The sequence below is a fragment of the Nicotiana tabacum genome, chromosome 1, assembly GCF_000715075.1.
Source record: "Nicotiana tabacum cultivar K326 chromosome 1, ASM71507v2, whole genome shotgun sequence".
Classification (NCBI taxonomy): Eukaryota; Viridiplantae; Streptophyta; class Magnoliopsida; order Solanales; family Solanaceae; genus Nicotiana; species Nicotiana tabacum.
Genome location: NC_134080.1, coordinates 148,564,224 through 148,576,567, shown reverse-complemented (window position 1 = coordinate 148,576,567; position 12,344 = coordinate 148,564,224). Strand labels below are relative to the sequence as shown.

General features: G+C 40.4%; 1 non-coding gene across 1 annotated transcript; it reads right to left on the bottom strand.

Annotated features, from left to right (window-relative positions):
- Positions 1–3,911: 3,911 nt before the first annotated feature.
- LOC142165192 (small nucleolar RNA R71) lies at positions 3,912–4,018 on the bottom strand. The gene has a single exon (XR_012696113.1). It is a non-coding gene; the product is annotated as a small nucleolar RNA R71 (small nucleolar RNA).
- Positions 4,019–12,344: the final 8,326 nt, after the last annotated feature.

The window sequence follows — 12,344 nt, the reverse complement described above, 5'->3', positions numbered from 1 at the left end:
TGGAATGTGAAAATTGTGGCCCCAAGTGTCGGTAAACTAATACATGTGTAACCAAAGATTTGAGTGAGATGAATAATGGAAAATGGTAACGCCTCAATAAGGCGGCCTAGCCGATCGGGCCGTGATCGGACGCCATGACATATACATATGGCGGTTATGCATTGATGATTGAAACTGAAAAGTGTGAATAGAATATTGGTAACGTCTCCGGGAGACGGCCTAGCCGATCGGGTTGAGATCGAACTTCGCTCAAGATAGCGGTGGTAATGTGAAAGATGTGGAACAGTATGAAATGCCCAACTAAAGGCTATGGAAACATGATGTGAAGGTATTGTAATTCTTTCATGTTGATAATGTTGTGATCATTTAAATCTTTGGAGTGATACCTGTGATTTCCTTATTTGTGTATGAAAGTTCTTTCTAATTTGATGGTGTTTAGTTATACATACTAGTACTATTCTATGGTACTAACGTTCCTTTTTCCGAGGGTGCTACATTTTTAAATGAATGTAGGTGGCTCCATAGCGGATAGTGTCGATCGTGTGTAGCAGAGCATCCTTTTCTCAAAATCTTGGTGAGCCCCTTCTTACTTCAAGGGGTCATGTGGTATACCTTTTGTTACATACATCCATTTTGAGGTATAGCCAGGGCCTTGTTGCCGGCGTTGTTATCACTATCTTTTGTATCCTAAGAGGCTCCGTAGACGTTTGTGTGGGTCATGTACGGGTATTGGATAGGTCAATGAACCATGTTGTAACCTTGTACTCTTTCTTTTTTAAAACTATAACTGTATGGAATCTTGGACACTTAACTACGATTTAATGTTGTCATATAAAATTAACTAAAATGTTGAATGTACTATCTTTTCTTGTCTAAATAAATGAAAGAATGGTTTCCCTATTCATATTGAGTTGGATGGGTAGTGTTTGATGAAGCTTGCTCAGTTGGGTTCACTCGATTGAGCGTCGGTCGCGCCTCCCGAGGTTGGGGCATGACAGATTCTCAAAAACTCATCACAATTTTTGAGTTCAAACCGGGAAACCTTGTTAATGACTATGTTGATGCCATGGCTGCGTGGATCCTCTTTTCGATCAACAATGCTCTTTGCGGGTTTTCACTAGCTGATCTCTCTCATTTCTCTTCTCGCCATCATCTTATAGTGCCCTTTGCGGGTTTTCACTAACAAGACTCTCTCATTTGTATTTTCTCTACTCACCATCGCCCTACAGTGCCCATGAGGATTTTCACCAATAGGACTCTCTCATTTTATTTCTCTCATTTGGTTGCATCTGATCCAAATAACGTATCCTCCAATTCTTGAACATTCTCACCGATTGATCGAAAGGACTTGAAAGGATTTGGGTAAAAAAATTGAATTGAATTACAACTTTGGAACCTTTCGGATAAACCATCGCCGAACCATTGTAACATCTGCCCCAGTTTTCACTTTTGGGAAATGTGGATTTTTTGTTTGGTGTGACCAAACCCCAGAGTGAGGCTGCCTACGTATCCTTTGGGAATCAAGTCGGATGTAATTCAATTACATGAACTTGTTTTAATTTTTGTTAGTTTTTTTCTTTTTCTTTTATTTTATATTTTTCTTCTCTTTTTTTCTATTTTTTCTTCTTCTTTTTTTTTCTTTTCTTTCTTTTTACATACAAGGTTCAAAGAGGGTGATCAAGGAAAAAGTATCCGGCTCAAAGGGTTTGCAATGGGTTGATAGTGTTTGGGTAACGAGAATGTAAGCCTTCGTCATCCCAATCAGAGAATGTTAACATCAAGTAGTGAGTCAAACATAGTACCTTTTGACTGCATCTGCGTTGAATGTTATCTCGGGGACATTCCCTTTGATGTCTCCCAAATAAAACGCTCCATTTGGAAATACTCTTATTACAATGTATGGACCTTTCTAATTTGGAGCAAATTTTTCCTTAGCTTCTTCATAAATCTAGGTAATTTGGCGATTGTTTATTCTCCCACTTGATTATATTCCAATATTATAATATGGTTAATTGATGAAAAATAGGCTCTAATTGTGAATTGTATATATTGTAGGATGAGGAGCCTAGGTGATGCCTTAAACAGTTGTGATTGGAATCATTTTGGAGCAAGAAAGACCCCTCAGAGCTGAGTACGCTTGAAGACGAGGAACAGAAGTGATGAAACACAGAACTGGACATGCGCGCCCAGGTGCACGACCACGCTACTTTTACCGCGTCCATGACAGAATCTTAGCCAATTAGCGCGGCCAGATGCGCGTCCAGGTGCGTGGTCGTGCTAGTCCAAAATCCGGGAAGAGTTATTTAGGGGCAAAATTGGAAATCTGGAGGAAAACTCACTTAACCTATATAAATTCAAGCTCACCCAATGAAGAGAGGGGAGCTTTTTCATAGTCTAGTGCAAGAAATAGAGAGACAAGAGGCAAGGAGGAGATCTGACCATCAAGTTCTTCTTTTCTTCTCTTGGTTTTTGCTATTTGGGATGAAATTGAATCTATTTGTGATGAACACTAGCATGAGTAGCTAAAACCCATTGTTCTAGGGTCATATGTGAAACATGAATGTTGTTGTTTGAAGTTCAATTTGACAAAGTTGGTTTATCATATTGGGTTGTTTATTTAATTCTGCTTTTAATTATTTTACTGAGTAGCTAACAGTGAAATATTATCTACGAATCTTTAGTTGAACTCGAAAGTGGGAACTTTAGATTGCATATAGAATTAAATAGGGCAAGTTCTTGAACCTGGGCCTCGGGGAACGGATTAGCAATTGGGATAGACATATACCCAATTGCCTTGCTTGGTTGAAATACAGGAATTGTAAATGCATTCTTGTTAATCTTAATTCCATAGACATATAGGCATTGAGTTAACTTGAATAGGCGTGTAAGAACTCGACAGATTCTTATGAGTAACATTAACCTTGTCAATCAACAATCCAGGTAAATCGATTAGTCATTTTAAGCTAAGAACATAACACGATTGTTAACTAGCCTGTGACCCTGGAATATCCTCTCCTACTGTTTGTTACTCGAAATTGTTATTTGTTTGGTTAATTGCTCTAGTTAGATTATTGCTTGGTAGCTTAGGTAGTAAAATAATTACATCTCTATTTTGTGAAAAACCTCTTGGATAGACAAATTAATTGAGTTTGAATTAGTCAACAGTTAATCATAAGTCTTCGTTGGAATGATACTCTACTCACTACTCTATTACTTGACGATCACGTGCACTTGCGTGAGTATTTTTGGTCGCAACAAGTTTTTGGCGTCGTTGCTGGGGACTTAGAAATTAGCTACTTGACTGAGTTGAGCTTTTATTATTTATTTATTCAAGTTTTAATTTTCAGTTCACTTTGTTTGTGCCAATACAGGTTTTCTTTTCTTGAATGCGAAGAAGTAGAAGCGCAAACAATCTCCTTCCTCTTGATCTCGAAATTGAACGAACACTTCATAGATTGAGGAGGGAGGTGGACGCTAGAACTTGAATTGAAATAGAGTTGGACATCGTATTTCAACCACAGCCAATTGAGATGGCAGGTAATGAGGAACGTGCGGTGATCGAAGCCGCAAGGACCAGTCTGGCTAATATGACTCGAGCTATTGTGAAGCCTGATATCACTAGGCACTTTGAGCTAAAACAATACATGGTGCAGCTGATCCAATCCACAGGGCTATTTGAGGGCTTACCTCAGGAAGACCCGTAGAGGCACATTCAGAATTTCTTGGAAATTACGGACCCTTACAATTATCCGAACGCTTCCAAGGGCTATGTCAGGCTGATACTTTTCCCATTTTCACTGATCGAGGAAGCTAAGGAGTGGTTGAATAAGGAGCCAGCAAATTCAATCCGCACTTGGGATGATCTGGAAAGTAAATTCTTAATCAAGTTTTTCCCCACTAAGAAAACAAAGATATTGAGGAGTCAAATTCTTGGGTTTGAACAATGAGCTGGCGAGACACTTCGTCAAGCATGGGAAAGGTACAAGAAGTTGCTCAGAGACTGTCCTCATCATTACCAGACGGACGAGGTATTGGGTCCCACTTTTGCAGATGGGTTAGATGATGCTTCAAAGATGAATCTTGATTCAGCTTGTGAGGTAGTTGCATGGCCAGACCGTACAGTGAAATCCAAATCTTGCTGAATAACTTCATTGTTAATGATAATAACTAGCAAGTTGATGGTGATTCATGAAAGGCAGTTAAGCAAAAATCAGCTGGGTTACTTGAGCTCAACGAAGTGTCAGCCATGAGAGCCAATATTGCAAAGCTGGCCAATCAGATGACTAGGATGACAATGCAGCAGCCACAGACAATGCAACATGTACAACGAATGACTATTTGCTGCGAACTCTGTGGTGATAGTCATATGAGTGGTATGTGCCCCACAAATCCAGAATCCATCTATTATGTGGGGCAATAGAACAGAGGTCCACCGAATCAACATGCACAATACGGGAATTGTTACAATCCAAATTGGAGGAATCATCCCTAATTTCTCATGGGGTGGAAATCAGCATAGACCCCAAGGGAGTTTCAATCAGCCTCAGAGACCACCCCAACAAATGGAAGAATGTACCAATGATTTGCTAAAGAAGTTGTTGATTGACAATGAGCAACTCAGAACCAACTTCAAAAATCTTGAGAGGCAAATGGGGCAGTTAGCAACAAATCAAAACACTAGGCCTACAGGCGGTCTCCCCAATGATACAGAAAAGAACCCTCAAGTGAATGCAGTTACACTTAGAAACGGGAGGGAGCTAGAGGAAGTGCCAAAGAAAAATAAAGACAAGCCCATACATGAGGGAGAGTTGATCCCTAAAGTGACTCACGAGCCAAAGAATGTTGCTGAAATTCCAGAGCCAGTGGAGGCCCCAAGGCCACCACCACCTTTCCCCCAGAGATTGCAGAAAAAGAATGATGATCGCATGTTCACAAAATTTCTCTCTATGTTGAGTCAGGTTCAATTGAATATCCCACTTGTTGATGTGCTTCGTGAAATTCTAGATTATGCTAAGTACATAAAAGATATAGTGGCTCACAAGAGAAGATTAACTGTATTTGAGACAGTGGCACTTATAGAGGAGTGCACTTCAAGGGTCCAAAATAAGCTCCCTTAAAAGCTTAAGGATCCTGGCAGCTTCACGATTCCTGTGCGCATTGGTAATATTGATGTGGGTCATGCTCTTTGCGATTTGGGGGCGAGCATAAATATGATGCCCCTGTCTTTGTTCAAACAATTAATCCTAGGAGCTCCAAGGCCCACTACTGTGATGTTGCAGCTGGCTGATAGATCGATAGCACACCCTGAAAGGGTGATTGAAGATGTGTTGCTGCAGATTGGGAAATTCATCTTCCCTACTGATTTCATTATCCTCGATTATGAGGCTGATGAACTGGTTCCAATCATATTGGGGCGACCTCTCTTAGATACTGGTGATGCAATTATCAAAGTGAGAGAGGGAAAGATGATTTTGAGGGTAGATGACGAGGAAGCAATTTTTAATGTCTACAAAGCAATCCAACTTCCCCGCCACTATGAGGAGCTCTCAATGATATCTGTTGTTGAGGTTGATGAGCAGATTCATTATCCGAGTGTATATCTAGACGATTCTCTAGAGACTTATGTTGCTTGATAGCCTGGGGCTGACGAGGAGGTTGAGGAGATGATGCACATCCTAGATACATCTTGTGCGTACATGCAAGGGATACACCCCTTTGAGCCTTTGAATAGGCCAGAGGGACCTCCTCCAAAGCCATCAATTGAGGAAGCCCCAAAATTGGAGCTTAAACCTCTTCCACCTCACCTGCAATATGCTTATTTGGGTGACTCTGACACTTTACCCGTTATTGTTTCTTCTGACTTGTCTAAATTGCAGAAAGAAAAGTTGTTGAGAGTGCTACGTGAGCACAAGCAAGCACTTGGGTGGATGATGTCTGACATTAAGGGCATTAGCCCAGCCTTTTACATGCACAAAATCCTCATGGATGACGGACACAAGCCCAGTGTAGAGCAACAATACCGACTCAATCCAATCATGAAAGAGGTGGTAAGAAAAGAAGTGATTAAGTGGCTTGATGCAAGTATTGTATTTCCTATCTCAGACAGCAAATGGGTAAGCCCAGTTCAATGTGTACCCAAGAAAGGGGGATGACTGTAGTAGTTAATGAGAATAATGATTTAATCCCTACAAGAACCGTCAACGGGAGGAGAATTTGCACTGATTATAGAAAATTGAACAATGCCACCCGGAAGGACCACTTTCCCCTCCCCTTTATTGACCAAATGCTTGATAGATTAGGTGGCCAGGAGTACTACTGCTTCTTAGATGGTTACTCGGGGTATAATCAGATTGCTATAGCCCTAATGGACCAAGAGAAGACCACATTTACGTGTCCTTATGGAACATATGCGTTCAAGAGAATGCCCTTCGGTCTTTGTAATGCACATGCGACTTTTCAACGGTGTATGATGGCCATTTTTACTGACATGGTTGAGAGGTTTGTGGAAGTGTTCATGGATGATATTTCTGTGTTTGGATGTTCTTTTAATAACTGCTTGATGAACCTTGATAAAGTACTTGGTAGGTGTGAAGAAACTAACTTGGTGCTAAACTAGGAAAAGTGCCATTTCATGGTACGTGAAGGTATAGTTTTGGGGCACAAGGTATCCAAAGATGGTTTGTAGGTGGACAAGGCAAAGGAGGAAGCGATTGAAAAATTGCCCCCACTGATACTTGTGAAAGGCATTCGCAGTTTCTTGGGCTATGCAGGTTATTATCGTCGTTTCATTAAAGATTTCTCGAAAATTTCCTCTCCCTTGTGCAGGTTGCTTGAGAAGGATGTCGCCTTCAAATTTGATGTTGCCTGTCTGAAGGCATTTGAGTAGCTGAAGGGAAGGTTGGTGACTGCACCAATCATAATTTCTCCATATTAGGAGCAGCCATTTGAGTTGATGTGCGATGCGAGTGACTTGCCTATTAGAGCTATTTTGGGGCAAAGGAGAAATAAAATCTTCCACTCCATCTTCCATGCGAGCAAAACTTTGAATCCAACTCGGATGAACTACACAGTCACTGAAAAAGAGTTGTTTGTCGTGGTGTGGGTGTTTGACAAGTTCAGGTCATATCTAGTAGGGACCAAAGTCATCGTCTACACAGATCATTCAGCGATCAGATACCTATTTGAGAAGAAAGACGCCAAACCGAGACTGATTCGGTGGGTCCTCCTCTTGCAAGAGTTTAACCTAGAGATCCGAGATCGCAAAGGAACAGAGAATCAAGTGGTTGATCACTTGTCCAGATTAGAAAATCGGAACCATGTAGCTGAAGGGGGTGCAATCAAAGAAACATTCCCTGATGAGCAGTTTTTGGCAATCACCTCAAGCATAGCCCCATGGTATGCAGATTATGTGAACTTTATTGCAAGGGGGGTGACACCACCAGAATTGACACCCGATAATAGAAGAAGGTTCCTGCATGATGTGAGGAGATGAATGCCATACTTCATAGTTGTCATGCCTCGCCATACGGAGGTCATCATGGTGGAGACAGGACCGCCCAGAAGGTGCTACAATCAGGTTTCTATTGGCCAAAATTGTTTAGGGATGCACACTCCTTTGTTAAAATGTTTGACAGGTGCCAAAGAACTGGAACGATCACAAAGAAGCACGAGATGCCACTGCAAAACATTTTGGTAGTGGAGCTTTTTTATGTTTGGGGAGTTGACTTCATGGGACCGTTTCCGTACTCCAATGGTCATAGGTACATCTTGGTGGCAGTCGATTATGTGTCTAAGTGGGTGAAGGCCATTGATCTTCCCACTAATGATGCAAAGGTGGTGGTAAGCTTTGTTAAGAAGCACATCTTCACACGCTTTGGAACTCCCAGAGTGTTGATCAGTGATGGAGGAACGTATTTTTGCAACAAACTACTGAATAATGTTCTTGCAAAGTACGGAGTCAAGCACAAAATTTCCACTGCCTATCACCCCTAGATGAGCGGTCAAGTGGAAGTGTCAAACAGAGAGGTAAAGCGGATTCTTGAGAAATAGTGAGTCCAAATAGAAAAGACTGGGTAGGGAAGTTAGACGACGCATTGTAGGCATATCGAACTGCATACAAAACTCCCATAGGTAATTCTCCGTATAAGTTAGTTTATGGGAAGGCATGTCACTTTCCCGTCGAACTTGAACACACGGCCTATTGGGCAATTAAAAAGCTGAATATGGATGGGGACTTGGCTGGCGAGAAGAGGTTGTTGCAACTCAACGAGCTTGATGAGTTTTGTTTGCACGCATACGAAAATACCAAATTGTATAAAGAGAAGACTAAGAGGTGGCATGTCAAGCACATCCAACATCGAGAGTTTGAGCCAGGTCAAGATGTTCTTTATTCAATTCAAGGTTGAAGCATTTCCCAGGAAAGCTTAAATCTCGTTGGTCAGGCCCTTTTGTTGTGGTAAGTGTGAAGCCTCATGGAGCTGTGGAGTTGCGGGATATGAGTTCAACTAGTACTTTCTTGGTGAATGGTCAAAGGATAAAACATTACTGGGGTGGTGACTGTGCACGTCATAAGACCTCGGTGGACTTGATGGATGCTTGAGAACATTTTGAGTCGTACCGAGACGTTAAATCAGGCGCTAGATGGGAGGAAACCTATCACAACCGAAATCGATGGGCCCCGATGGCACCCGGTACCTTACTCAACCGAGTACCAATGTAACGTATCTTTCTTATTACATCATCATATACATGTGACATACGGGCCTAATAGGCCAACATAATCATTTATAAACTCAAAACATAGGCCGACAAGGCCGTACAATCTTTCACGTACAAGACATGTGTCTACAAGCCTCTAAGAATACATAAATGTCATAAAGGTCGGGACAGAGTCCCGCCATACCAAACAATAAACGTCTAAATCATACTAACCAAACGAGCAACTTCGAAGTAAATGGAGCGCACCAACATCTTCCGCTGAGCTGATAGCCTACTTGGAGGGCTCTCGACCTGTCTATCGGGACCAGCGGGCATGAAACGCAGCGTCCCCAGGAAAAAAGGATGTCAGTACGAATAATTTACCGAGTATATAAGGCACATAAATACATACATAAGAGATATGGAAGAAATATAGAGTACATAACTCAACCTGTAAGTCTGAATAACTTTGTAAATCATAAATTACTTTCAGCATCATGCATATGCGTATAAATGTCATGTCGTGCATAGGTACATGTTTCATAACATCACCAGCCTCTAAGGGCATCCCATTATATCATATCGGCCATTGTAGGCAAAATCATCATCGTAAACTAGCTAATCAGGTGGTGGTGTGTATATAACGCCATAACCTTTCCCATATCCAATATACATATATTTACATATATACGCGTATATAACGCCGTTTGAGTACATACATATATATGCGTATATAACGTCGTTTGAATCATATTTGTGCCACTGTGGGCAACATCATCATCATATACCAGCTGATCAGGTGGTGATTTGTATATAACGCCGTAACCTTTTCCCATATCCCAAATACATATATATGCGTATATAATGTCATCGGGTCATGGGTTAGTGCACATGAATGCAGTGCATAAAAAGTACGTCAATAAAATCATTCGGAATGTCATAAGACCATTTTGCCTCTGAGTAATATCATAAAGTAAACTCTTTTCAACTTTCATATTTTTCTTAGACCCATGAACAGATGATAAGACATTATAACACACGGAAATTCAGGAACACAGATATCTCTAATACTTCTATGAATAGAGTCATTCATGGAATTTGTGCATTTGCACGTTCCGTTCGTATCGTATGGATCATGCCAAAAGACAGAAGGGATAGCCTTAACATACCTGAGCCGGTTCTATATCCCTTTCAATACCTCCATCGCATAGGTATTGGACAAGGAAACAAAAGAGAACTTCCACCAAAGATGATGATACGATCAGATGAAGCAGAACGTTGTCAAGAATTATTTGGTGTTTCATTTGTTTGAACCATCTTAGGATTGCATGTTTGGTCATTCTGTAGTCAAGTTCTTGATGCCCTTTCCCATGAATGTATTTAGTTGAAACAGAATGTTGACATCAATAATTGTTTTGCCTTTTGCCAAATTTTGTAGGTTGTGGGCCCCACTTATGTATGACTTGGCCACCAATAATTCTTCCCATTTTGCCACCTTTCAATGTGACTTAAGAGTCACTTAAATGGCCATGTGTTGCTGCCACGTTACTCTTTTGGATAATTAATTAAATTTATCCACTTATTAGTTAACCGGGTAATGTTTCGTTACCTGGTAATTAATCTATTACCCGCATAATTGAGAATTATTTCCATTTACTTAAAATACTACTCACTTTTCACATACCTCATACACCTTACTATCATGGTCATGTAGTACCTCGTATGGCACTAGTTCATAAATACCGAGTATTTTAGCTCGGGCCGTATTTTATTCCAACATGCCAACTTGGACGAAAATTTATTTTCTTTGACTTGATTCCCTTCTCACCTTCATGAATTTACTTATCACTTGTTTAAAATAGCATAATACTTAAAATCTCAAAATAATCCCATCCCTGAAGTTACATCGATTAACTTACGATGAAACATTAACATACAAAAATGCGGGATGTAACATCATTCCCCCCTTTGAAACATTCGTCCTCGAATGTTGACTGGTGCTCTTATCATTTTCATAACATATAGCTCTTGTGAATACATTAATACTAATCTTTCCATTCAAGCAGTTGCTCTGTGAATAAATCCAAAGTCTAGGGTATTCCCCCCTTTAGCCTTTTTGCTCATATCATGACCTGTGGTCGAAATCTTCCTAATCTTGCAACTTCTGTTACCTCCCGTCATGCAACCTGTATGATCCTGACTTTGTAAGTGCACTTATGCGATTCATCTTTCCTTTTTCCTTTTATCTTCTAGTCAATATCTAAGCCTTACTTTGTATATACAAGGCTTAATAGGATGCCTCTCTGGGCCTCTATAGGTGTGTTGAAGTCCTTTGCTCGATACTTTGTAGAACTTCCGAATATGGCCATATCTCATTTCATAAATCTGGTTACCCATTCATATGAATTTACTGCATTTACATGGGTTACTATACCGTAATTTTTGCTTCAATATACCTTTATTGAGGTATGCTTACCAAGCTCCCAGTTACTTTTGTGGCCTATCCGTTAGGTATAAATCTCAGTCCTTTAATGCTTCTTCATTACCGTTCGTCTTAAGAATGGAGACCTAATCTCATCTCATACTTTGTGAGTTTTGTCCATCCATTGTTGATTCACCTCAATATTAATCTACAATATACCATTTATAATTTGAAACTTCTTACGTCATACCTTGCCACTAGGGCTTACGTTCTATCGAGGAATATTTGAAGTGATTTTCCTGATCCACTTAGGGGTAATACTATACTTCAATGACCGTATTTTATAGCATCCCAATGTGATTCACTTATGTGGGTATTCTAATCTCGTACAATCCATGAAATCCTCTTCAAATCATTACTCATTCAAAAACCTAAATGTCATCCTCTATCCATCACAATTATACCCTTATTGTACTATCAGGGCAGCATTCCGCCTTTTCTAAATGCTACTAGTCTTAGACTCCTTTGAGTTCATTCAAGCTATATTGAGCTTTCTATAACTTTAGAGAAACCATAAGCTCTTCTTGTTTTCATGGGCTTAATCCCGAGGACATATCCATTCTCGTCACCTTCTCACTCACCTTTTTCTTATACTTACTCCTGTCTTCCTAAAACCTTGTCGCTCTACCATACTTTATCTTGCAAACTACACATATCCCTTTATGCTACTTGCAACTTTTCTTCAACTTGCTTGCACCAAAGATTTTCTTATGTTATCCTGGAATATCAAGCGAGACGTCACATCGTCTCTAACTCTTTTATACCCTTTTAACTACACCTCTCGATACGTAGAAACCATAGGCTGGAAGATATGCCACTAACGATGCCGCTATCATTCCTGGATATTGAATCCCAGTGCTTATAACCTTCTATCCGAAGTATGGACTATTCACAACTTTCTGCATTTTAGTACCTCGTACGTTGTTCACTTTTACCTTACTTACTTAAAATCTATCTCTTTCATAATCTCCCTTCCACCTAGGTGTAATTCACGTCCATAACTTGAAGCGCTATTATAATACTCGCACCTCTGGTACATACACAATCCGGTAGGAGCTTCGTACTAACTTCTTATAAGGCTGCTACTTCTTCTAACTGGCTTCCTTGTAGAGCCATTTTTTGGGAAATAAGCCACCAAGCGCCTACCATGATGGTGTTGCCTCCC